Source organism: Bufo bufo, chromosome 2, assembly GCF_905171765.1.
Source record: "Bufo bufo chromosome 2, aBufBuf1.1, whole genome shotgun sequence".
Taxonomy (NCBI): domain Eukaryota; kingdom Metazoa; phylum Chordata; class Amphibia; order Anura; family Bufonidae; genus Bufo; species Bufo bufo.
This window is the reverse complement of record NC_053390.1, coordinates 797631942-797656391: the sequence shown is the minus strand read 5'-3', so window position 1 is coordinate 797656391 and position 24450 is coordinate 797631942.

Below are 24450 nucleotides of genomic sequence, written 5' to 3'. Positions count from 1 at the left end.
TTAGGTTCGAACACGCTGTTGTCTGTCATCCTGAACAAGATGCCTGACTTCCGTGTTGACCACTCGACATGGTTGGTTGTGATTGGCATTATTCTCATCCGTGTGGTAATCCGTATTTGGGAATGAAGCGTTAATGCCACATATAGATATCGATATATACATTTATATTTTATGTTACTTCTTGACAAGTATGTGATGATAATTAGCACATGCTGATTTTATCTAAACACAACTTTAAAATTTGCTGTATAAACTGTTTAATACATAATGTTCTTTAAGCCATGTCACCATTTTGCGAGTGATTATACTCATTTCCATGGTTGTGATCATGTGACCGCATAGATATGATGCGTTTGTGGCTCAGCTTGCATTCAATTTCAGGTGCGACCACATGATCTTTTATCTTAGTATGGATGCTTGCGTCCTTTGTGCGTTCCTCAATCGATGCGAACACGTGATTGCATTTCCTGTTTCTGTCACTTAGGAGGAAGGTATGCTCCGACATGCAGAGTTAACAAAACGGGATGCTATCTCGGATCCATGCTGGTTAGTTCTTCGCCAACTCCATTCAGTTTTTTATTGGAACAGCTGATTTTTTAAAGACTCCATTGGTTTTTGACCAATTTTTTTTAACTTGTCGCTATTATTAATTAAGCACATGTTATTAAGCAACATAGTGTTAGTGAAGTTATTATTCTCTTCACTGTATGGATACTTGTCTATTATGTACCTTATATTTTAAAATATACTTTATTTATACTCACATTACGAAGCAGGCAAATTTTCGTTGATGCCCGTAATAATATTTTTAGTTTGAAAAATCACCTGATTAGGTATTTAGCTTTGTACTTGGCACTATTCACTTTTGTCCCTGCGTGATAAAGGTCCCATTATGTGGACCAAAAAGTTGATTTTTGTTTAGTAAACACACAATTTCTTGAGGAACTGACGTGGCATTTGGTTTTCTCCCTCTCTTTCTCTCCCTATATATATATATACATATATATATATATATATATATATATATATGCACAAATATATTCGACAAATTTTTGGGGGTCTTTACAATCTTAATAAAAAATTTGATTAAAAGTTTACTATGGAAAATATGACATTTTTAATCGATGGAAGGATATTCCTTATGTATTCGAAGAACAAACATACTGCTGTTGGGGTTGCATAACTTTATTTTATTAGTTTCACCAGTATGGCAGGGGCCCATTCCTGTGAACATTTTCCTGCTGCAAACTAAGAACATGCTGCTGTCTGTTCCTGCAGACTTTAGCCGAGCTATGTGTAGGCCTTAAACTACACCGTTAACTTACCATCTACCTGCTGATGCTGTTGTCCTGATCCTTCGGAATTATGTGTAGGCCATATACTACACCTTTAACATTAAGTGCTGCTGTTGTCCTTATCCTTCTAAGTTATGTGTAGGCCTTATACTAGACCATTTCCATGTACCTGCTGCTGTTGTTCTAATTCTTGTGAGTTATGTGTAGGCCTTATATAGACCAATATGTGATGAATACCACACCTCGTGCCCGCTTGACGTCAACTACGTCGAGCTCACAAGACGTGGTATGGTCACTAGTTTACAAAAAATGTGAAGTTACGCCCTCCAGAGGAGCATGTAAGGTCAGGTTGGTACAGTTTACACACACACCTCCTGTCCACGCGGGCACAGGGAGGCAACAAGCTGAGAGAGCCTTTTCACTGCCGCAGTGACAACAGCGCGGTCTCAGCCTGGGAAATCTGCCACCAGTTTCTTGTTTGATATAAGCCCGGTCCGCTAACGGGATTATATAGGGTCAGAAACCAACCCGCGGTAGCTTATAACTAGGCCAAAACACAGACTCGTGATCGAGATACAAGATAGCACAAGATTAAATTATAGATTTAATCGCCGTAAGGGCTCACTAGATATAAAACAATATACACAGAGAATATATACAGTGGTCTGAGGTTACAGATACAGGTTATATGGTTACAACAGGGTTAAGCAGTGTAAAAGTCAGTTACCGGGTAAGATGAAAGTTCCTTTTGGTTGTGAGATGTTCTTTGCTGGAGTCCACATGAAGGGCCGTGATCTCAGCTATTTCCTGGGTCCCCATTTGTAAGATGTGACCCTTCTTCAGAAAAAGACCCGCCTGCTTGCTGGTACCAGACTTTTAACCTGTAACAAGCCCCTCCCCTCCCGGCCTCAGGGAAGGGTCCACTCCCCCTCTTCTGGGCTGGCAGCAAATGACCCACAAAACCCTTTAGGGTTCATAACTCCAGACCAGAGGGTCACAGGGAGATGGTTCTGGGACCAATGGACCTGCCTGGGTTCCTACTACAATTAGAGTCCAAACCTGGTACCGCTATGTGGTTTCTATGGGGAGATATGGATATCTCCCTTCCCGGACCTTATCCCATTAAACAAAGACCATGGGCACGTACCTCGTGGCCACCGGGACACAAATATGTATCCAGTTTGCGCCTGCGATGGCCAGGCGATTCATAATTCCTTATGAAAGGTAGGTGCCAACATGTCTGGGAGGTCCCATTGATCCTGGGCAAGGGCGGTTACCCCATGTTGGGGGTTTTCCTGTAGGATTCAGCTTGTCTCCAAACTGGTGGACTGAGGTGTGACCTCCTCCTTGAAGCCTGGACCCCCTGGGGCTTTCTTCCTTGCCCACTGACACTCAGATGGCTGGGGGGGGGGGGGGGTGGAAACTTATTTTGCATGTACACTGAACATGCCAAGAGGTGAATCAAATGACAATCAGGGCTGAGGGCTTTATAATACACCATTAACATTAAATGCTGCTGTTGTCCTTATCCTTCTAATTGATGTCTAGCCATTATAATATTATGTTATGTGTAGGCCTTATAATACACTATTACCTGCTTCTTTTGTCCTTATCCTTCTAATTGATGTTTAGCCATTATAATACAACGATACAATTACCTGATGCTATTTTACTTATCCTTCTAAGTTATGTGTAGGCCTTATAATACAACATTACTGTGGCGAAACCAACCTCGCCACTGGGTTTCGGAGGGGCCTGGCTACCAGCCTCTTGCCTCAGGATTATGGCCCATACTAACTTTAAAGGAGAAGACAGACCGGCCGCACAGCTTAAATCTGTCTCTGGAATTGTATTTTATGTTATGTGAGGGTACCCAGATAGCTAATTTTATTGTATTCGTGTAGTCTGAGTGCCATTCACCTAATAATATGCACTCAGACTTGAGCTATCTGGGGATATGTTAAATGTCTGTGTTTACTGTAAGGGTTGTGACATTGTATGTTTATAGGGTGATTTCTGTCCTGTTTTCCCCACATGTGTATTGGCGATTTCCCTTTGTCTTGAGAGATAATTGAATTACTCCTCGGGCGTCTCCAGGGCAGAGAGGAGGAAACCATGATGCATTGTGGGGATATATTGTGTCTGTGTATCCTGAATTGCTGCATATCTGTCCTGTGTCACAGTCTTCCTTCTGGTGTCCACCAGATGGGGACCTGCATAAATACGGGCGGGTAGCCCTCAATAAAGTGTTCCTGTTTTATCCTTCATCATGTTGAGGCTGGTGTTTGGGTAACTGATCGACACTGGGGGATTGCTATACGCTGAGAGATTTGCTATACTCCCCTGGCTATAACTACTAGCTCTTTTATGAGCTTGCTCCTGGTTCCTGCTCTCTGGATGTAGGAGAGGTTCACCCACTGGAGCCTGGAGCCTTGTCATAGGTCCAGGGTGGGTAGGAGATGGTGAGGCCTCAATTAAGCTTCGACGGTTCGTGGGGTCTGCAGTGTGTACGGTGTCAAGTGCAGTGCTTGGAGTCCTCGGAAAGCACTAGGAGCACCTATCAATGGAGGTACCCGGTCGGGCTGCCAGGAGATCCGTTACATTTGGTGGCAAGCAGTGGGATGGCGTCCTAGTGTGAGGAGAAGCAGCTCAGAGACACCGTTCATGGAGTATATTGAGGACAACGCTAGTATCCGTACAGCGCCCCTGGCTACAGCAGCAGGATGGAATCAACTAGTCTTCAGACAGTGTTCTATGACGAGGAGGCAGCTGCAGACTACAGGGATGCAGACAGAAAGGAAGTCTGGTATGATGCCCTGGAAAATGCCCAGCGGCGGCGAGGTGAGAGTCTCCCCAGTTATGAGCAGCAGCTACAGAAGCGTGTGGCGATACGGATGGGTCACTTGGGAGAGCAGCCCCTGGATGACTGGGTAACAGAGCTCCAGAGCCTGGTATGTAAGGAGCTTTGGCTAGAGGACGCTTACCAGGCCCTAAGGTGGCATGTCATTCAACATTCCCCCTGGGTAGCTGAGCATGACAAGCCAGAGGGAGAGGAGTTTTATGGTCCGGGCTTGTTATGGGAGTCCTTTGCAGAGCCTGACTTCGGGAGCCCTGCACAGTCCAGACTTCAGAACATTTTCTACGAGAGGGAGGCTAGGCTGGATTGGGAGGATCCCCACGAGGTAGAGAAAGACCTGGCTCACCTAGCAACCCTGGAGTGGGAACTGGAGCAGGACTACTGAGATCTCTTCCACTCCATTGAGAGGGCTCAGCGAGAGAGCAGAGTGTCAGACCCAGGTCCAGAGCACTTCAGCTGGGAGGATATTGTGGAGGTGTACTGGGAGGACCCGACTGAAGTATCCCCTGCTTCAGTACCAGCTACAGAGGTAGGGGACCTCATAGACTGGTCCTGGGAGGAAACCCATATGGCAGGTGGAGATGGGACCGAGATCTCTCCACCGGCCCTACAGGGATGCTGGGCAGTCGGCCCAGATCCCCAACGGCAGCCGGAGTTTCAGGGAGTAGGGACAGTTGGTCCTGCTCCCCTGGGCAGTATGTTTTGCAGTGAGAGGAGAGCATCGTCTCCATTCCCCAGCGGCAGTGTACTTTGAAGGGAGAGGAGACAACCGGTCTCTCTCCCCAACCTCAGGGGGACAGCACCCCTAACTCCAATGGTGCAGATGGGACCGCAGTCTCTGCACCAGGCCTACCGGGATACTGGACGGCCGGTACAGATTCCCCACCAACCCCGCAGGAATGCCAGGAGGAGGAGGTAAGCGATTCCTCCTCTCCACAGCCGATCTGAAACAAGGTCCTGGGGATAGGATTCCATGACCACATCCCAGCGGAAGAGCTGTCATCTGGGCAGAGCACAGTCGGCCTTTGCCCTCCCCTATCCTCTTCTCCAGAGGCTGACTTTCCACAGGCTACCCCAGCGGCAGAGCTGGCATCTGGGCAGAGCGCAGTCAGCCTCTGCCCTCCCCTATCCTCTTCTCCAGAGCCAGACTTCCCACTGGCTACCCCAGCGTAAGAGCTGGCATCGGGGCAGAGCGCAGTCGGCCTCTGCCCACCAAGTACCTACAGCTCCAAGCTAGAGAGCAACAAGGAAGCAAGGAGTAGCAGATGCCCTCTCAACAGCTGGGGACATACAGAACAGAGCCAGGCCCCAAAATTCAACAGGTCCAGTATTGGGTTGTGGGTAGACTGCCAGACTAACTCAGATACCGACCGACATGAGGTCAGGTATCTGGTTAGTCTTCCCTGGGAGGGGGAGATGTGTGGCAAAACCAACCTCGCCACTGGGTTTCGGAGGGGCCTGGCTACCAGCCTCTTGCCTCAGGATTATGGCCCATACTAACTTTAAAGGAGAAGACAGACCGGCCGCACAGCCTAAATCTGTCTTTGGAATTGTATTGTATGTTATGTGAGGGTACCCAGATAGCTAATTTTATTGTATTTGTGTAGTCTGAGTGCCATTCACCTAATAATATGCACTCAGACTTGAGCTATCTGGGGATATGTTAAATGTCTGTGTTTACTGTAAGGGTTGTGACATTGCATGTTTAAATGGTGATTTCGGTCCTGTTGTCCCCACATGTGTATTGGCGATTTCCCTTTGTCTTGAGAGATAATTGAATTACTCCTCGGGCATCTCCAGGGCAGAGAGGAGGAAATCATGATGCATTGTGGGGATGTGTTGTGTCTGTGTATCCTGAATTGCTGCATATCTGTCCTGTGTCACAGTCTTCCTTCTGGTCCCCTAGGGGCGTATCCACCAGATGGGGACCTGCATAAATACGGGCGGGTAGCCCTCAATAAAGTGTTCCTGTTTTATCCTTCATCATGTTGAGGCTGGTGTTTGGGTAACTGATCGACACTGGGGGATTGCTATACGCTGAGAGATTTGCTATACTCCCCTGGCTATAACTACTAGCTCTTGTAAGAGCTTGCTCCTGGTTCCTGCTCTCTGGATGTAGGAGAGGTTCACCTACTGGAGCCTGGAGCCTTGTCATAGGTCCAGGGTGGGTAGGAGACGGTGAGACCTCAACCAAGCTTCGGCGGTTCGTGGGGTCTGCAGTGCCTACGGTGTCAAGTGGAGTGCTTGGAGTCCTCGGAAAGCACTAGGAGCACCTATCAACGGAGGTACCCGGTCGGGGTGCCAGGAGATCCGTTACAATTACCATTAACTGCTGCTGTTGTCTGTCCTGATCATGAAGAATTTGCACCCAGACTAAAGGGTACTTACAGCAAAGTTATTGTTTAAAATTACACCATAACATAACATTATTAACAAATGAAAACACATGTTGCAACGGAAAAAAAACAATTTATTAATAATGTTTAAATACCCAAAAATTAGCTCTATGGCAATTTGGTCAGTAGCTCCTGGAGGTCACATACGTAATTCCTGCAGATCGGTATGCTGCATCTCCTACAGCTGCTGCACCCTTTTGTTCAGACTCCGCTGCTGCACCCGGATGTCTGTCACGGCTCTTTGCTGAGTCTGCTGCATCTTTTTTTTTTTTTTTTTCATTTTAATGATTACTGTAATAAAAAAACGGAAAAAATAATTTGAGAAATGCCTGATGGGTCAAAGTGCTCACTACACAGCTTGAAATATTACTTCAGAAGTGTAGTTTCTGGAAAGGGGTAGTTTTTTTTTGTTTTTCGCCTTTGGGTTAGCTTTGGATTTCTTCACATGCGACATAGCCAATTACCATTTTAGTTGAACCCTCTCTCCTTACTCCATATGGTGCACCTTCCACTCTGTACACTGCTGTGCACCCATACATCAGTTTTTGATTGCACATGGGGTGTTTTTGTAAACTCCAGATTCAGGGTAATAGACTGAGTGTTTAGTTTTGCTGTAAATCCTTGATGAGTCGCATAAAATATAATAAAAAAATGTACATTCTTCAAAACAAATGTAAATATTTGAATGTCTTTTACTTTTTCAGTAAATTTTATTTAGGTAACCAAAGGGTTTACAAAATTATTTTTTAATAGCCTGAGGGGTGTAGTTAAAAAAATTGGGTGATTTATGGGTTGTTTACACTTCATAAGCCCAATAAAGTTACATATTAAATGAATTGGTCGTTAAAAAAGTTGGTTTGGTAATTTTTCTTTTTAATTTTGATATTTGCTTATAAACTTAGAAGCTTTGTTACTTCAAAAATAAATTAAATGTAATTTTAAAACTGATCTAAACATGAAGTAGACATAAGGGAAATGTTAAGTAATAACCATTTTTAAAGGTATTGCTATTTATTTAAAAAAAGTAGAGATATTTAATTTAATAAATTAGCAAATTTTTTCTAATTTGTGATGGTGGGTTGGTGGGACCCAGTGCCATGGGTGGCATTGTCAAAAAGCAGGGTTGCTGTTTGACTTCTGGGTCCCGCCGCCTACTAGGGCTGTGCCGCTTTGTCACCGCATTGTGCTGCGCCTTTTTTGTCAGAGTAGATCTCACTCAAAGAGGCAACCTTGGCGTGGTGAGTGGGCTTATGCCTTTTGATCAAAATGTACACTAATGCCTCTTGTACAGCATGCAATATGGGGGGCTGTACACTTCAATATGGCGCTGAGAAGCGAGTTTAATTAGATCAAAGCATAGCATTGTGGATGTGCGATCCAGTTCTGTTTTTCTCCCCCTGATAATTGTTATTTGACGAATATTCGTCTAAATATTCATGATATATTGCAAATTCGAATATTGCCCCTGCCGCTCATCACTAGCAGAGACCAGTGGGGACCTGGAGAGTGTCTAAATGGGAAAGTCAGGGGACTGGTGGAGGTGAGCATGACTACTGTATTTTTTTTATGTCTTTAAAAATCTTATTGGCCAGACAACCCCTTTAAAGTTTACCATTCTCTGCTATGCTCCTTAGAGTATTAAAGTTTATATTGGTTACTTCCGTTATAAAACAATTCACAATCGAAAACTGTCCATTTATAATGAGATAGCAGGCTAGTTCTCTCAGAGCATATTCTGACAGACCTACAATCTCAACCTCAACATTTCCTTTGTATTTTTTCTTCAAACATAATTTGTCATTTCTAGTTAAATAAATCATAGAGTTTTATGCTGTTTTATGCTCATCCTGAACCCTTTTGGGTCACTTATACTGCCAGTCGGGGGCCTTTCTTCCCTCTTACATTTGATTAAGGTGACATAGCGTGAAGTTTATGATGGAACCGGTGTCATCTGCTGCTTTTACTTCCCATAAAATCATTAAATGTTCTGTTCAACACCTAGGGGCATGTTTGACTTTATTTGATCTCCTCCAAGTGACTGAAGTGACAGAGAAAGGAATCTTATGATCGTCAGACGTGTGGCATATTCATCATCTGACGGGATCAGCACAAGGTCATTGCAATACATAATCTTTAACAAACATTCTTCAGAGTACTTGTAAAGTAGAAAGTGTTGTTCACGACCTACGTGACCGGGATTTCACCACAATGGAGTGCACAGATGTAATTCAATTTATAAATTTTACTTAAGGTGTAAAAAATCTTGTTAATTCATTTTTAATTAGTTTTCCTCTCCTTATGTAATGCAATAATTAGTCTGATTCAATCATTTTGTTCCATTACACATTAATGCATGAGGAAAGTCTTACTCTTACTCTTCTTGCCAAATATATTATCTCTTACCATTATGCCTGTTCAGTCTTGTGTGCTAATTAAATGATACAAAAGTTCATAAATTCATTTTTTAATTAATAAATTTGATTAACGTTGTCAAAAAATTGGAATTGTTAAGACATAGAGACAATGGCTATATTGATTTAGGGCCCATTTCCAAGTGTCTACTAGTATGCATACCGCTATAGCACATATGCAGCCCACTTGCCCACAGTAAGGGGGCGATTTGAGGTGAAGAGGATGGGAGTTGTCCTGCTCCATCCCTACCCCATGCTTGACGTGTGGTAGGTGGACGGGCTCACCCTTTCTTCCCCTTGGGACATATCCTGGATTCGGGGTCTCATGCCCAGTAGAGGTTGGGGTGTCTTTGGTGAGTGAGCAGTGGGGTGCAAGGCAGGAGAACAGGTGATCTGGGTTCGGATATGCCGACAAATTACTAGGCCAGTTTGATTAAAGCAAATTAAAAAAATCTCTGTTTTACTGATTGGATGATAGGTGGCACAGCACAAGTAATGGGCACTGTCCACAGATATATCACTAAGTAGGCTTTTCCCAAAGTTTGTGTATAGTTAGTGCTTACTATGATGATCCTCTCTGAGTCCCTTTCTATACATACAAACTTTCTACTCAACTGACCAAAAAAGTGCAATTTCCTGCTTAATATCTCTGCAGTGCCCGACTGCGGGTTGCAATTCTTTTAACAGATGGCCCGCCTGTCTCAGTAGTATGGCGGGCACCTGAAACAGTAGAACCCAAACCATATGCAGTCTACAGCCGTAAACACGTGTTACCTTTCACTGGCTTTCTTGTTTAGGCACTGTCCCTTTTAATGGTCCTCAACCTTCTATAGAAGATTTTTTCTTCTCACTCTTAGTACAGTTGCTTTTCTGGTAGCTTGTTATCTCACAGTGTTGGTATCTCCCTGTATTAGGATTCTCTTTTCCTTTCTGTTTCAGCTAAAAACTGCTACACGTCTTCTCACTTGGCTTACTTGCCAGCAACTCTCTAACCAGGAGGGTGGGGCCAGCCCAACAACCGTAAGCTGTCCGTAAGGGCTGCCAGTTAACTATTCTTCTTCCATATACAACCTTTTAGAATACAGATCTATAATAAAGCAACATTAATTACATTTATTAATAACCAATATGATGTCTATTGGTTACAAAAAACACCTTACTATTACCTTACTATAGATAACCTATCCTGAGAACAGGCCATCAATATCTGATTGGCTGGAGTCCAACACTACTCACCAACTGCCTTGGGGTACATAGCTTAGGTGCTGGATGTTGGTGCTGGTACTGTATGACATGACTCCATCCATTGGCTAGTTGACACATCTGGCTACGGCAGCACTGGTCCTATTAAAGTGAATGCAGTAACCAGCTCCATCCACTACACAGTGTATGTGGCTATGTATAGTTGTTCTGGTGCTGAAGCTACTCTGACACCGTGGGTCAGCGGTTGCTGGGTGTCATATTCCATTATTCATATATTTAATGTCTATCCTAAGGATAGGCCATCAATAGTAATATCTTGGCCACTGTTGCCCAAGCATGTGGACTCGAATGTGGAATCCCTTTGGAGTGGGAAGGACATTTTATGGAAGGAATGGAATCCAATAAATCTGATATTCAGGTGTCCACAATATGAAAATCAGGACGACAGTTAGAGATGTTGATGGTGTGAGGATGTATGGACTCTTTGCTACTTCAGGTCCTTGTGAACTGTTTCATCACAAATTTGTCTCTGTACCAAAAAATCCAAAAGGGCTATGTCTATATATAATTAGGGTTGAGAAAACCTGAACTGTAAAGTTTGGGTTCGTACCGAACTTTAAGATTTTTTGACACCGGACCCGAACCCGAACATTTCAGTAAAAGCTGCAGAGCAGCCAATCAACAAGCGTTTAACTAATGTGCCCTTAGAAGCCATCACAGCCATGCCTACTAATGGCATGGCTGTGATTGGCCAGTGCAGCATGTGACCCAGCCTCTATATAAGCTTGAGTCATGTAGCGCCGCACGCCACTCTGCTCTTACTAGTGTAGGGAGAGGATGCTGCTGCTGTAAAGGGAGAGAATAGGAAAGAATCTGATATCAGAATTTGTTAACTCTGCGATCTACAGCGATTTTTTTTTTGTGGGTGCTATGCAACATTTTTGCACCCTGCCCTGAGCCCAGTGACACAGAAAAATAAGTGCTATCCGTCTGTTAGTTAGGTGGGCGTCAGCAGCCATTTTGTGCAAGTTCAGTGCACCAGCACTGCATATGTGCCAGGGACAATAATTATCCTGTTCTTTTAGCTCAGTGGGCAACATATACCCATTTTTTAAGTGCACCTGCACTGCATATGTGCCAGGGGAAGTGAAAATAATATAGGGAATCCGTCTTAGGGGAGTTAGGGGGTGACATATTCACATTTTTTTCTGTAAAGTACCCCTGTGCTGCAAATGTGAGTGTAATCAATTCAGTAAATCCATCTGTTTGATTCTGGGGGGACAAATTAATTTTTTTTTTGCTAAAAAGAACATTTGCGCCCTGCACTGCATTTGTGATAGTGAAATATAATCAGTAAACCCATCTTTTTCATTGTGGGTGACAAAATCACCTTTTTTTCCCCATAAAGTACCTTTGCGGCCTGCGCTGCATATCTGAAAGCCAGGGAAATAAATACAGTAAATCCATCTGTAGGATTGTGGGGTGACATTTCCACGGTTATCAGGCCAGTCATTCACAAGTGGCTTTGAGGGTGGGTTCCTGCACCAACATAGACCAGGTACACAATTGTACAGCCAGGGCACATGTGCAATACACCATTTTTACACCCCGGACACAGAAAGATAATTTATCTGTCTGTCCATTCTGTGGCTGATCTTCCTACAGCAAATTTTTGGTGGGCGCAATGCAACATCTAAAATAAATAATAATTTAATACCTAATCCGTCTGTTAGTTAAGTGGGCGACAAACCAATTTTTTGTGTGAAGTACACCTGCACCTGCATATGTGCCAGGGACAATAATATAGTTAATCCGTCTGTGAGTTCAGGGGTTGACATATTTGCATTGTTGGTTGTTTTATACCCCTGCTCTACAGAGCAGACAGGGAAATAATTTTAAAGAATTTGTCTGTTACATTGTTGGGTGACATTAACCCTTTTTTGCCGTTTAAAAACCCCTGCTCTGCATAGGTGACAGGGACCGATATTTCTAAAATTCGTCTGTTCCATTGTTGGGTGACATTAACCCATTTTTGCCGTTGAAAAACCCCTGCTCTGCATAGGTGACAGGGACGGAAATTTCTAAAATTCGTCTGTTCCATTGGTGGGTGACATTAACCCATTTTTGCCATTGAAAAAACCCTGCTCTGCATTGCTTACAGGGAATTAAATTTAGTAAAAACATCTGTTACTTCTGTGGGTGACCGCAAAAATGAAGACACCGTCAAAAAAGGGACGTGGCCCTGGTCGTGGTGCTGCTGGTGTTGGTGGAGCTCCTGTTGCAGGGAGAGGACGTGGTCGATCCGTGCCAGCTACACGCACAAGTGAAACACCTTCCTCAGGTGTGAGTAGGCGACAGAACCTTCAGCGTTATTTGGTAGGCCCAATTGCCGCTCTATGAAAGGTGTGGCCAGAACAAGTACAGGCGATAGTAGATTGGGTGGCTGACAGTGCCTCCAGTTCCTTCACATTGTCTCCCAACCAGTCCCCTGCTGAAAGATCAGAGTTGGCACCTGCAGCCCATGGCCATCAGTCTTTCACCTCGCCCCCTTGCAAATCAGCCAAGCAGTCTGAGCCCCAAGTCATGCAGCAGTCTCTTCTGCTTTTTGATGACTATGCTAGCAGGGTTTCCCAGGAACATCCATATAGCCCTGCCCCAGAAGTGGTAGAGATTGAGTGCACTGATGGCCAACCACTTAAGTTTCAGGATGAGTATGTGGGAGGACCACCGCAGCACATCTCGGATGATGACGAAACACAGGTGCCAACTGCCATGGCTTTCTGCAATGTGCAGACCAACAAGGAGTGCAGGGGTGAAGACTGGGAGGAAGATGATGTGGAGGTCCTCGAATCAAGGTCATGCGAGTGACCTGTGTAGTTTGGAGGTCGCACAGAGCCAACAGCACAGCAAAAGAGGGAGCAGGGTGCAAAAGCAGAGTGGCAGTCCCCTAGACATTACGCCTGCTACTGCCCACTGCACCAAGGGACCGAGCACACCAAAGCCAGCTCCAAGGAGTTCCTTGGTGTGGCAGTTCTTCAGACAATGTGCTGATGACAAGACACGATTGGTTTGCACGCTCTGCAATCAGAGCCTGAAGTGAGGCATAAACGCTCTCAACCTGAGCACAACCTGCATGACCAGGCATCTAAGTGCAAAACGCGAGCTGCAGTGGAGTAGACACCTCAAAAACAAAGAAAAGTTTCTGGCTCCTCCTGCTTCCTCTTCTGCTGCAGTCTCAACCTCTTCATCACCCTCTGGAGTGACAGTGGCACCTGCCACCCCGCAAACAGAGGATGTGCCAGCAACTCCACCACCTCGGTCACCAAGCATCTCCACAATGTCCCATGGAAGCGTTCAGCTGTCTATCTTCCAAACACTGGAGCGAAAGAGGAAGGACCCCCCTACCCACCCCCGATCCCTGGCCCTGAATGCCAGCATTTAAAAATTCCTGGCCTTTGAAATGCTGTCATTTCGTCTGCTGGACATGGACAGTTTTAAGAATCTGATGGCGGTGGCTGTCCCACAGTACGTTGTGCCCAGCCGCAACTACTTTTTCAGGCAAGCCATTCCTTCCCTGCACAACCAAGTGGGGGACAAAATCAGGTGTGCACTGCGCAACGCCATCTGTGGCAAGGTCCACCTTACTATGGATACGTGGACCAGTAAGCACAGTCAGGGACGTTATATCTCCCTAACAGCACACTGGGTAAATGCAGTGGCGGCTGGGCCTGAGGCGGATAGCAGTTTGGCGCATGTCCTTCCACCACCGAGGATTGCAGAGCGTTTCTCTTTGCCTCCTGTTGCTTCCTCCTCCTACTCTGCTTCCTCATCCTCTACCGGCTCCTCTTCCGGTCAGCGTAACACCTTCACCACCAACTTCAGCACAGCAAGGGGTAAACGACAGCAGGCAGTTTTGAAACTTATCTGTTTGGGGGACAAACCCCACACCGCGCAGGAGCTGTGGACGGGCATGGAACAACAGACCGATGAGTGATTGGTGCCAGTGAGCCTCAAGCCCGGCCTGGTGGTGTGCGATAATGGGCAAAATCTCATAGAAGCTCTGGGCCTAGCTGGTTTGACGCACATCCCTTGCCTGGCGCATGTGTTGAATTTAATTTGATAACTTGTCCCACATTTACACCCGATCAGATTTCAGCCATTGACCTCCCTTGGATGTCGTATCCCTTTCTCAGGCTCCCTCTCCGGCATCAAACCCTGATTCCCCGTTACCCATGATCACCATGGTAGGCACATAAAAGAACATCGAAAGTTGATAGAGAAAATATCCAATTGGATTGTGGACGTCACGGGGACGTGCGACATAGTGGAGCAGTATGTGTGCACACGCCTACACGTACTGACTGATGGGTCTGCCCCCTTCAACCTCTGGGTCTCCAAATTGGGCACATGGCCTGAGCTTGCCCTTTACGGATTGGAGGTGCTGGCCTGCCGTGCAGCCACTGTATTGTCTTAACGTTTGTTTAGGACGGCAGGGGGCGTCATCACAGACAAGCGCAGCCGCCTGTCCACAGCCAATGTGGACAAGCTCACGTTCATTAAAATGAACCAGGCAGGGATCCCACAGGACTTTTCCTTACCTTGTGCAGAATAGACATGCATACCGGCCTCACCCAGCTATTGTTGTACTCCAGTGCACTTTTCCTGTCGCCCATGACAGCACCACCAGAGAGAGGAGGATCCGCCCCACGAGACAGGAAACCTGCAGAACAAAAAGGGCGGACGCTCTCCTGCCCTTCAGTGGGGTTTCCTGTCTCTGGTGGGAAGCCTGCAGCATGGAATCAACAGTTTTCTCTCTCTGGTGGCGCTCCGCTACTGACCTGTGGTCCCTGGTAAGGTGGCGGCATCGAGGTGCGCTAAGGGCTGAGCAGAGGCACAGCTGAGCTCCGGAGGGGGTATTCAGTGTGCTGGAGCAGTGGAAAGCCGGCACCTTCATGGAGGTGCCGCGAAGATTGAATGCCGGCCACAAGGGGGAGGAAGAGGAGAGGCTTTGGCAGTGAGAAGCCGGGTAGCGCTCCTGCGGTCATGTGACCGACGTGAACGTCGGCAATGACGTCATCTTCAGGCGCCCTAGAGAGGAGCGCGAATCTGTTTGCGACCTGGCTGATCCTGTCTGCACATCATGGAGGAAGACAAGCTTTCTGAGGAGCCTGCTGTCCCTCCTGCTTCGGTACCTCTGAAGGGGTGAGTGTGGGTCTCTTATGACCTGGATACCTTTTTACTGACAGGCATTACTGTTTAATTGCAGGTTAAGCCTAAAAAAGTTGTGGCCAAAAAGAAGAATAAAGAATGTGTATTGTGTAGAGTGGGTTTACCTTCTGACTGGGATAAAAAGATGTGCCAGCCCTGTATAGACAGAATGGTAGGAGAAGAGTCTCCATCTTTTTACAAGTGTCTACAGGCGTTGGTTCGGTCAGAGGTTAACTCCTCCATGACTGCCAAGAGGGAGCAGAAGCCTATTCGCAAAGAATCCTTGCGAATTCCCATTTCTTCAGTAGGAGAGGAAAATATTCCCTCTTCAGTAGTTGAGCTTTCTGACGTCTCGTCCCAATCCCCTTCTGATGAGGAAGAATGTGGGGGGGAGACCGTGTTTCCCTGTGGAAGATACTGAGAAGCTTTTAAAGGCCGTTCGCTCAACTATGGGCATAGAGGAGACCCGGGAGCCCCGTTCTTTTCAGGACATTATGTTCCCGGGGTTAGAGGCCAGACAACATGGTACCTTTCCAGTACACAAGAATGTGGCAGCTTTGATTAAAGGAGAGTGGAAAAAACCTAATAAAAGAGTGTTTATATCCAAAAATCTCAAACGCAAATATCCCTTTAAAGACGAGGACTCTGCCACCTGGGATAAGGCTCCCCGTATTGATGTGGCCATTTCCAAAGTCTCAAGGAAAACGGCCCTGCCATTTGAGGATACCGGCATATTGAAAGATCCTCTGGATAAAAAGGCAGACGCTTTTCTTAAAGGAGCTTGGGAGGCATCAACTTCATCCTTTAGGCCCAGTATAGCCTCCACCTGTACTGCCCGATCCTTAATTGTTTGGCTGTCTGAGCTAGAATCTCAGCTAAAAAACAGGAGTCCCCGTGAGGAGATACTGGCCTCCCTCCCTACGATTAAAAAAGCAGCCGACTTTTTGGCAGATGCTTCTGCTGACTCGGTTAGACTGGCCGCTAAATCAGCAGCCTTATCCAATTCAGCTCGGAGAGCGCTTTGGATAAAAAATCGGAGCGGTGATACTGCACTGCCTCCAAGACAAAGCTCTGCGGAGTGCCGTGTGATGGGGAGTACCTCTTTGGTCCTAGTTTAGATGACCTCCTGGATAAGGCGGCTGATAAAAGAGAAAGTTTCCCGGTTTTCAGAGCTCTTTTCCCAGTAAAAGCAGATTTAGTCGCCCCTTTCGTCCCTTTAAAGGAAACCAGGAACAAGATAGAAAACCTAGAGAAGACTGTTTTAGAGGTCAAAGAAAGAACAGGAATTTTTTCTTTAGTCAGCCCTCCTCAGATAAAAGGAAGTCAGACCAACAATGACGCCAGCACTCCGGTAGGAGGCAGACTGAAGGATTTCGCATTAGAATGGAGAAAAATTTCATTAAGCCCTTGGGTGCTCGATACCATATCCAGAGGCCTAAAACTGGAATTCTTTCAGTCTCCTCCTGCCAGATTCTTACCCACTGTAGATCCTGGTTCCGTGCGGGGAAGATCCATCATGGAAAAAAGAGGTGTTAAAATTAATAGAAAAATCAGTTTTAATCCCGGTATTAGAAGAAGAAAGAGGAAAAGGATTCTATTCACCACTATTTCTTGTCAAAAAACCAGACGGTTCCTGGAGAACCATCATAAATCTAAAGAAACTAAACCTCTTCCTTCAACCGAAGAAATTCAGGATGGAAACGGTAAAATCAGCAATCAATCTCTTATACCCTCAGTGCTTTATGGCAGTTCTCGACCTAAAAGACGCGTACTACCACGTCCCCATTGCTGTAGAACATCAGAAGTTCCTAAGGGTGGCAGTTTTCTTAGACGGTCAACTTTGACATTTTCAATACCAGGCTCTCCCTTTCGGACTTTCCATGGCTCCGAGAATATTCACAAAGTTGATGGCAGAGATGGCGGCCCACATAAGGGAAAGTGATATTCTTTTTATCCCTTACCTAGACGACTTCTTAATCATAGGTCAGTCAAAAGAGGCTTGCAGTCTAGCAGTTCTAGAGGTCCATACCATCTTAGGGAAGCTGGGTTGGATGATAAACGAAGAGAAATCAAGATCCCGTCCAGTAAAGAAACAGATGTTCCTGGGCTTGATTTTGGACTCTTCTCTCCAGAAGTGTTTTTTGCCTATAGAGAAGGTACAGATCGTCCAAAGCAAGATCACAAGCCTAACCCAAAGACCAGTGACATCTATAAGGAAGGCGATGTCAGTCCTGGGCTCCCTCACGTCCTGTATCCCGGCAGTAAGGTGGGCACAGTTACATTCCAGGGCCTTACAGTGGGAAATTCTGGACAGTTGGGAGAAGAGCAAGTCACTGGACGCCAGTTTGGAAGTCTCATCCCAGACTATCCAGGAATTAGCCTGGTGGCTAGTAAAGGAAAATCTCACACAGGGGACCCCGTGGAAGATAGACAGCTTGGTTTGCCTGACTACGGACGCAAGTCCTTGGGGGTGGGGGGCCCACGTTCAAGGTTTTTCCTGTCAGGGCCGTTGGAACCCCCTTCAGAGAAGTCGGTCCTCAAATCTAAAGGAACTGATGGCGGTAGGCCTAGCTATGAGGAATTCACTTTCAATAAAAAAAGGAAGAAATTTAGGAATTCTTTCAGACAACAGGACTGTAGTATCCTATTTAAACAAACAAGGAGAAACAAGATGCAGAGCCCTTATGGAGGAAGCTTTCTCTATTTTGGAGCTAGCAGAGAGAACGTGTACCTCGATTTCAGCTGTTCACATAAGGGGTGTGGAGAACAAACAAGCCGATTTCCTGAGCCGTCATACCCTGTCTCAGGGGGAGTGGTCTCTAAATCCGTTAATTTTCCAGAAAATTGTAGATCTTTGGGGACTTCCGGAAATCGACTTGTTTGCTACCCATTTAAACAAGAAAGTACCGAAGTTTTTTTTCTCTAAATCAGTCGGGATCCCCTTGTGGGATGGATGCTCTGTCCCAGAAGTGGAAGTTTCGCCTGGCTTACGCTTTCCCCCCTTTTCCACTGATTCCCCGGGTTTTGAGGAAAATTCGGGAAGAGAAGGCCAGGGTAATACTAATAGCACCCTTTTGGCCCAGGAGGGCCTGGTTCACGGGGCTCAGGACCATGTCGGTCTCCGATCCTTGGGTTCTTCCTTCGGTCCGGGGGCTTCTAAGCCAGGGACCAGTGATACATCGAGCCGTGGAAAATCTACACTTAACGGCCTGGAATTTGAGAGATGGTTACTAATAAAGGAAGGTTTTTTTGATGCCCTAGTCTCTACCCTGCTATAGAGCAAGAATGAGGTCACTGTAGGAAATTATAGCAGAATCCGGCATAAATTTCTAGACTTCGCCCAGATCCATTTAGGGGACATCCCTGCAGTAGCCCCCTTACATACTATCCTGGAATTTCTCCAGAAGGGGCTAGAGCTAGGCCTAGCAGTCAGCATTCTCCATTGTCTAGATGTCAGAAGAGCTCTTTTAGCTTATCTATCCTCTACATCTGCCTGGCGGAAGTCTTCTTCACTGTTCCTTCAGTTTCAGGGAGTGAATAAGGGTTCAGCTGCCTCTAAGGGTTCCATCGCCCAATGGATCGTTGCTGCTATTTCCTTATCCTATCTGTCCTCTGGTCTGTCCTCTCCTGTTGGGTTAAGGGCTCACTCGAACAGAGCGGTTGCAGCATCTTGGGCAGAGAGGTCCTCGGTTCCAATCGAGAAAATTTGCAAGGCAGCCACTTGGTCTTCACCCTCTACCTTTTTTAAACATTATAGGTTGGACCTAAACTTTTCAGGGGATTCTTCCTTGGGTGAAGGGGTCCTTCTTTCTACTTCCCACCCTTAGAGTTTTTTCTAGTAAGTCTCTGGTGGTGCTGTCATGGGCGACAGGAAAAAATGTTATTACTTACCGGTAATTATATTTCACGGAGCCCATGACAGCACCACGCCAACATATATTAGACATGTAAATAACTTTTTTTTTTTTTTTTTACAACACCCGTGCAGAAGGAAGGACACATAGGGAATGTGTCCTTCCTTCTGCACGGGTGTTGTAGAAAAAAAAAAAAAGTTATTTACATGTCTAATATATGTTGGCGGCCTTCCTCCGATACTTGGAAAACTCACTGAAGGGCAGGAGAGTGTCCGCCCTTTTTGTTCTGCAGGTTTCCTGTCTCGTGGGGGCGGATCCTCCTCTCTCTGGTGGTGCTGTCATGGGCTCCGTAAAATAAAATTACCAGTAAGTAATAACATTTTTCTCTTTGTTTTCTTTTTTATATTTCCCAATGTTTTGGAGTCTACCCAAATTTGAACAAAATAAAAATAAAATAAAAAACAAAAACCAGTGTTGGCTACCTCCTCCTCCTCCACCACTGCTTCCACCTACACCGCCACATCCACCGCCTCCTCAACCTACTACTCCATATGGACCTCCTCCTCCTAGATCAAGATTATTATTTTTTATTTTTACGTATTTTATGTTATTTGAAGTAATTTCCCTATTATTTTCAGAGCACTTGCCATGCTCTTAACCACATTTTGCTGCCTTTTGCAGCCCTCTAGCCCTTTCCATTACTTTTTTTACAGCCATTATAGTGCTCCAATGTTCGGGTCCCCCTTGACTTCAATGGGGTTCGGGTTCGGGGTCAAGTTCAGGTCAAGTTTGGGTCCCGAACTCAAACTTTTTTGTGAAGTTCGGCCGAATCCGTCAAACCCAAACTTCTAGGTGTCCTCTCAACTCCATATATAATCGGAAGCTCAAGCACACTTATGTATTGAATTTGATTAAGGCTGAGTTCACATCAGCATTCAGGCTTTCTGTTCTGCTCCGTTATAGGAAAAGAAGAATACAAAGCATGTATTTGTCACATAACTGAGCCGAATGGAGCCTACGGACTCCATAGAGTACAATATGGTCCATTAGGTTTCCACTCAGAGGAAGAGTTTTGAAGTGGAAACAAAAGTCCTACATGCATGACTTTTGTCTCCGCTTCAAAACACTTCCTCTGAGTGGAAACCTAATGGACCCCATTATAGTCAATGGGGTCCATAAGCTCTGTTCGCCTCATTTATGTCCCTATTCCATCCTTACCATTCTTCTGCTCCTATAATGGAGTAGAATGATGGATAGGCTGAACGCTGATGTCGATTTAGCCTTACATGAGTTTGAAGAGTATAGCCAAATTTGCACTAAGGTAAGGGAGGACAAATCTGTACTGGGATTTCCAGAACATGAGACACTCTTTTTTAATAGCTCTGACTTACAAAAGGGGCTGAAGGTCCTAAAGGCAGTGACATAATTAGAATCAGGGGCGTAGCTATAGGGGGTGCAGAGGTAGCAGTCACTACCGGGCCCAGGAGCCTGAGGGGCCCAAAGACCCTTGTGCCACATAAGAAGACACTGGTATTATAGAAAGTGTATGCAAGTTACACCTCTGGCTGGACAGAAGGGGCTAGGTTAAGCATTTGGTATGGAGGAGGGGGGGGGGGGTGCAGTTTCAATTTTTGCCTCATGCAGCACGAAGATTTGAGGGAAGGGGGGCCCAAGCTGAACTCTTGCACCAGGGCCTATGAACCTTTAGCTATGCCCCTGATTAGAGTCCTTGGATTCCCAGCAGAACAGCTTGCACCATAGTTATCACACAGGCTTTTGTCAGTCACCAAGTAAATGTGGCTGTTCACATGACTTTATGGCATTGGAAGATGGCAGTGAGAGTATTTTGGTAAGTTACGTGCATTTTTCTGCAACTTTACTGTGATAGGCTTTATTATGGAGTTACCATGACTGTTACTTTTATGAAGACTATGAGGGACATTTATCAAATCAGATCCATCTCTTTTGTGGCTTTAAAAAGTTGCAAGTCATGGTAATTGTGGTGTTTTGTTGCAACATTTGGTCAACTTTTACAACATTTGGTGACCCTCACTACTTTTCAAAATAGTCTATATTTAAGGACTAAGGGGGTCATTTATTATACTGAAATACACTTAAATTAGGCGGTCTAAACACTTCTAGTCAATGGTGGTCTTAATCAATGTGCCTCTAAAAGCGTGATTAGACAACAGGAAATGATAAATGTCCCACTGTATGGTTATTTCTGTTATAGGGCACTAGATCTGCATGATTTATATATTTTTATATCCATCTGGCTATTACATTTGTAACATTTGCTTCAGACCTTTGAACTTCGATTACCTTCAGACAGGTGCAAGGTTTGCAGAAAAGTGAAAGCCACACTAGGAACAACTTTGGATAATATATGCAGGCAACTGTCTGCAATTAAATGCTTTCATAAATATTCATTTACATGCTCCTAATTTTAGAGAACAGGAGTGAATGAACTGATTAATCAATTGATTGTATTTGATTGAGCTTAAAGTAAAAAAAAAGTAATTCACTAAGACAGTATGCTAATTTCCTTTTACTAATTTGCATACACCTTGCCACAAAGATTTGTAGAGGATTGTAGAGTACTACATTTTCATTTTGCTATATTGTACTAATGCATTATAACTTCATTACTTGATATACACCGATTATATTTAGTTTTTTCTTTAACTTTTTGAAACTACATGCTTAAAATTTATTGGAACTTGGCTTAAACATTGACATTGAAGTCAATGGAAGCAGTGCTGCAGTAACCAGCTCCATCCTCCACACAGAGTAGTTCTGGCACCTATTAATGGGGTGCAGGGTGTCAGACCCCGACTAATCACATATTTATATGGCCCCCTTTTATATATTACTTACACTATCTTTCCTTCTACCCATCCACATATGTGCCATTCACGATAGAGGGCTATCTGTTCACTCTACCACCCTATCTGCAGCTCCTGTCTTAGTTCCAATCCTCACCAATTTTCTGGAGATTTTGCCACCAACCTCTCAAACGTGCCTTAGGTGTCTACCTACAGCACCTATCCCTGATTATGCTCCTTACACTCACTCTTTTAAAAGTCACTTACACAGCATTCCATTGAGTGTCACACCATCACAAAAATCGAGTAATTTAATGAACCTCTTCTTTTTAGAAAAATTACATAGGAGCAAAGATGATGGTAGCAGCTCCTGGTCCTGCAGTACCCCAGACCTGGCAAATGGTATGTTGTGTATTTTAATTAGAGATGAGCAAATTTCAAAAAAATTTGATTTGGCGGGTTTGCCAATTTTTGAAAAAAAATTTGGTTCGATCTGAATTTATTCACGGCGAATTGAGTAAAAAAATTGATATTTCCTGGCTGCAGAGAGCCTTTATAGGGGTGTAGTAACACGCATAAGGAGTCTAGTCATAGGGTAATAATACTGTGAGTCCGTATGACATGCAGATGACAGGCATCGCTCTTTGAATCATTGCACACTCAAGTATGAACTCAGCCTTACAGGTCGATGATAGCGTCAAGAAGAAGCGCACTCCTTTTACACCGCCATCAGCTGATTCCACATCGATGTCTACAGAACTTGTTTTATTAAACGCTTATACAAGTAGAGCCCCCCGACAGAGTGGAGATGGTGTCAGCAGTAAGTTTGTGTTGATGTCACTGATTATTTTGCCCGTCCTCTAATCCGTCAGAACAATAACCCTCAAAAAACGGATCCTGTCTGTGGAGCATCCGCCTTCACTTGGTCAGCATTACGTCAGTAGTCCATCAGTATTCAATTGTCCCTGCAGTGGAGGCAGAGGACACAGTGGAGGATGAGGAGGTAGAGGCGGACATTGTCGCAGGACCAACGGTGTGAGAACGTGGAGGAGGAAGCGGCATCACCAGGCCAAGTTGCTGGTGTGGCTGGGTAGGAACCACATTTACCCAGTGGGCTGTAAAGGACATATATTGTCCTTAACCTTAGTTACAGCTACCGACCAATTTTCCCCAAAAAGGCTGTATCATAAACAAATTTCACCACTGAATGGATAATCGACAAATTTGGTTCATAACGAAAGTCCACAATCACCCATCATTTTTCCCAAAAAAGACAGTTTCACAAACAATTTTCACCACTGAATGGCTAATCGACGGAATTCGGGTCATAACGAAGAAAGTCTACAATGACCCACTAATTTTCCCCAAAAAAGGCTGTATCACAAACAAATTTCACCACTGAAGGGATAATCGACAAATTTGGTTCATACCGAAAGTCCACAATCACCCATCATTTTTCCCAAAAAAGACAGTTTCACAAACAATTTTCACCACTGAATGGCTAATCGACGGAATTCGGGTTATAACGAAGAAAGTCTACAATCACCCACTAATTTTCCCAAAAAAGGCTGTATCACAAACAAATTTCACCACTGAATGTCAATGTAAATTCACCTCACAACGGCTAATAACATGTACTTATTTTTCCCATTAATACACCCAACAATGGCTGTATAACAATGTCGGTTAGCTGCAGAATGGCTAATAAGACGTATTCTTTTTCCTATTAATACCCCCCCGAAAAAAAATATAAATATAACAATCACAATTCACCACTGAACTTCAAATATATTTTTCTTTTGCCACAAATACATGCCACAAAAGGCTTTAGAACAAATAACTACACCACTGAACGGTAAATATATTTTTCTTTTGCCACTAATACACGACAAAAAGAGCTTTAGAACATATAACTGCAATGCTGAAAGGAAAATATATTTTTCTTTTTTCACTTATACACGACACAAAAGGCTTTAGAACATACACTGAACAAAAATATAAACGCAACACTTTTGGTTTTGCTCCCATTTTGCATGAGCTGAACTCAAATATCTCAAACATTTTCTACATACACAAAAGACCCATTACTCTCAAATATTGTTCACAAATCTGTCTAAATCTGTGCTAGTGAGCACTTCTCCTTTTCCGAGATAAGTCATCACACCTCACAGGTGTGGCATATCAAGGTGCTAATTAGACAGCAAGAATATTGCACAGGTGTGCCTTAGACTGCCCACAATAAAAGGACACTCTGAAATGTGCAGTTTGATCACACAGCACAATGCCAGAGATGTCACAACGTTTGAGGGATCTTGCAATTGGCATGCTGAATGCAGGAATGTCTACCAGAGCTGTTGCCCATGCAATAAATGTTCATTTCTCTACCATAAGCCGTCTCCAA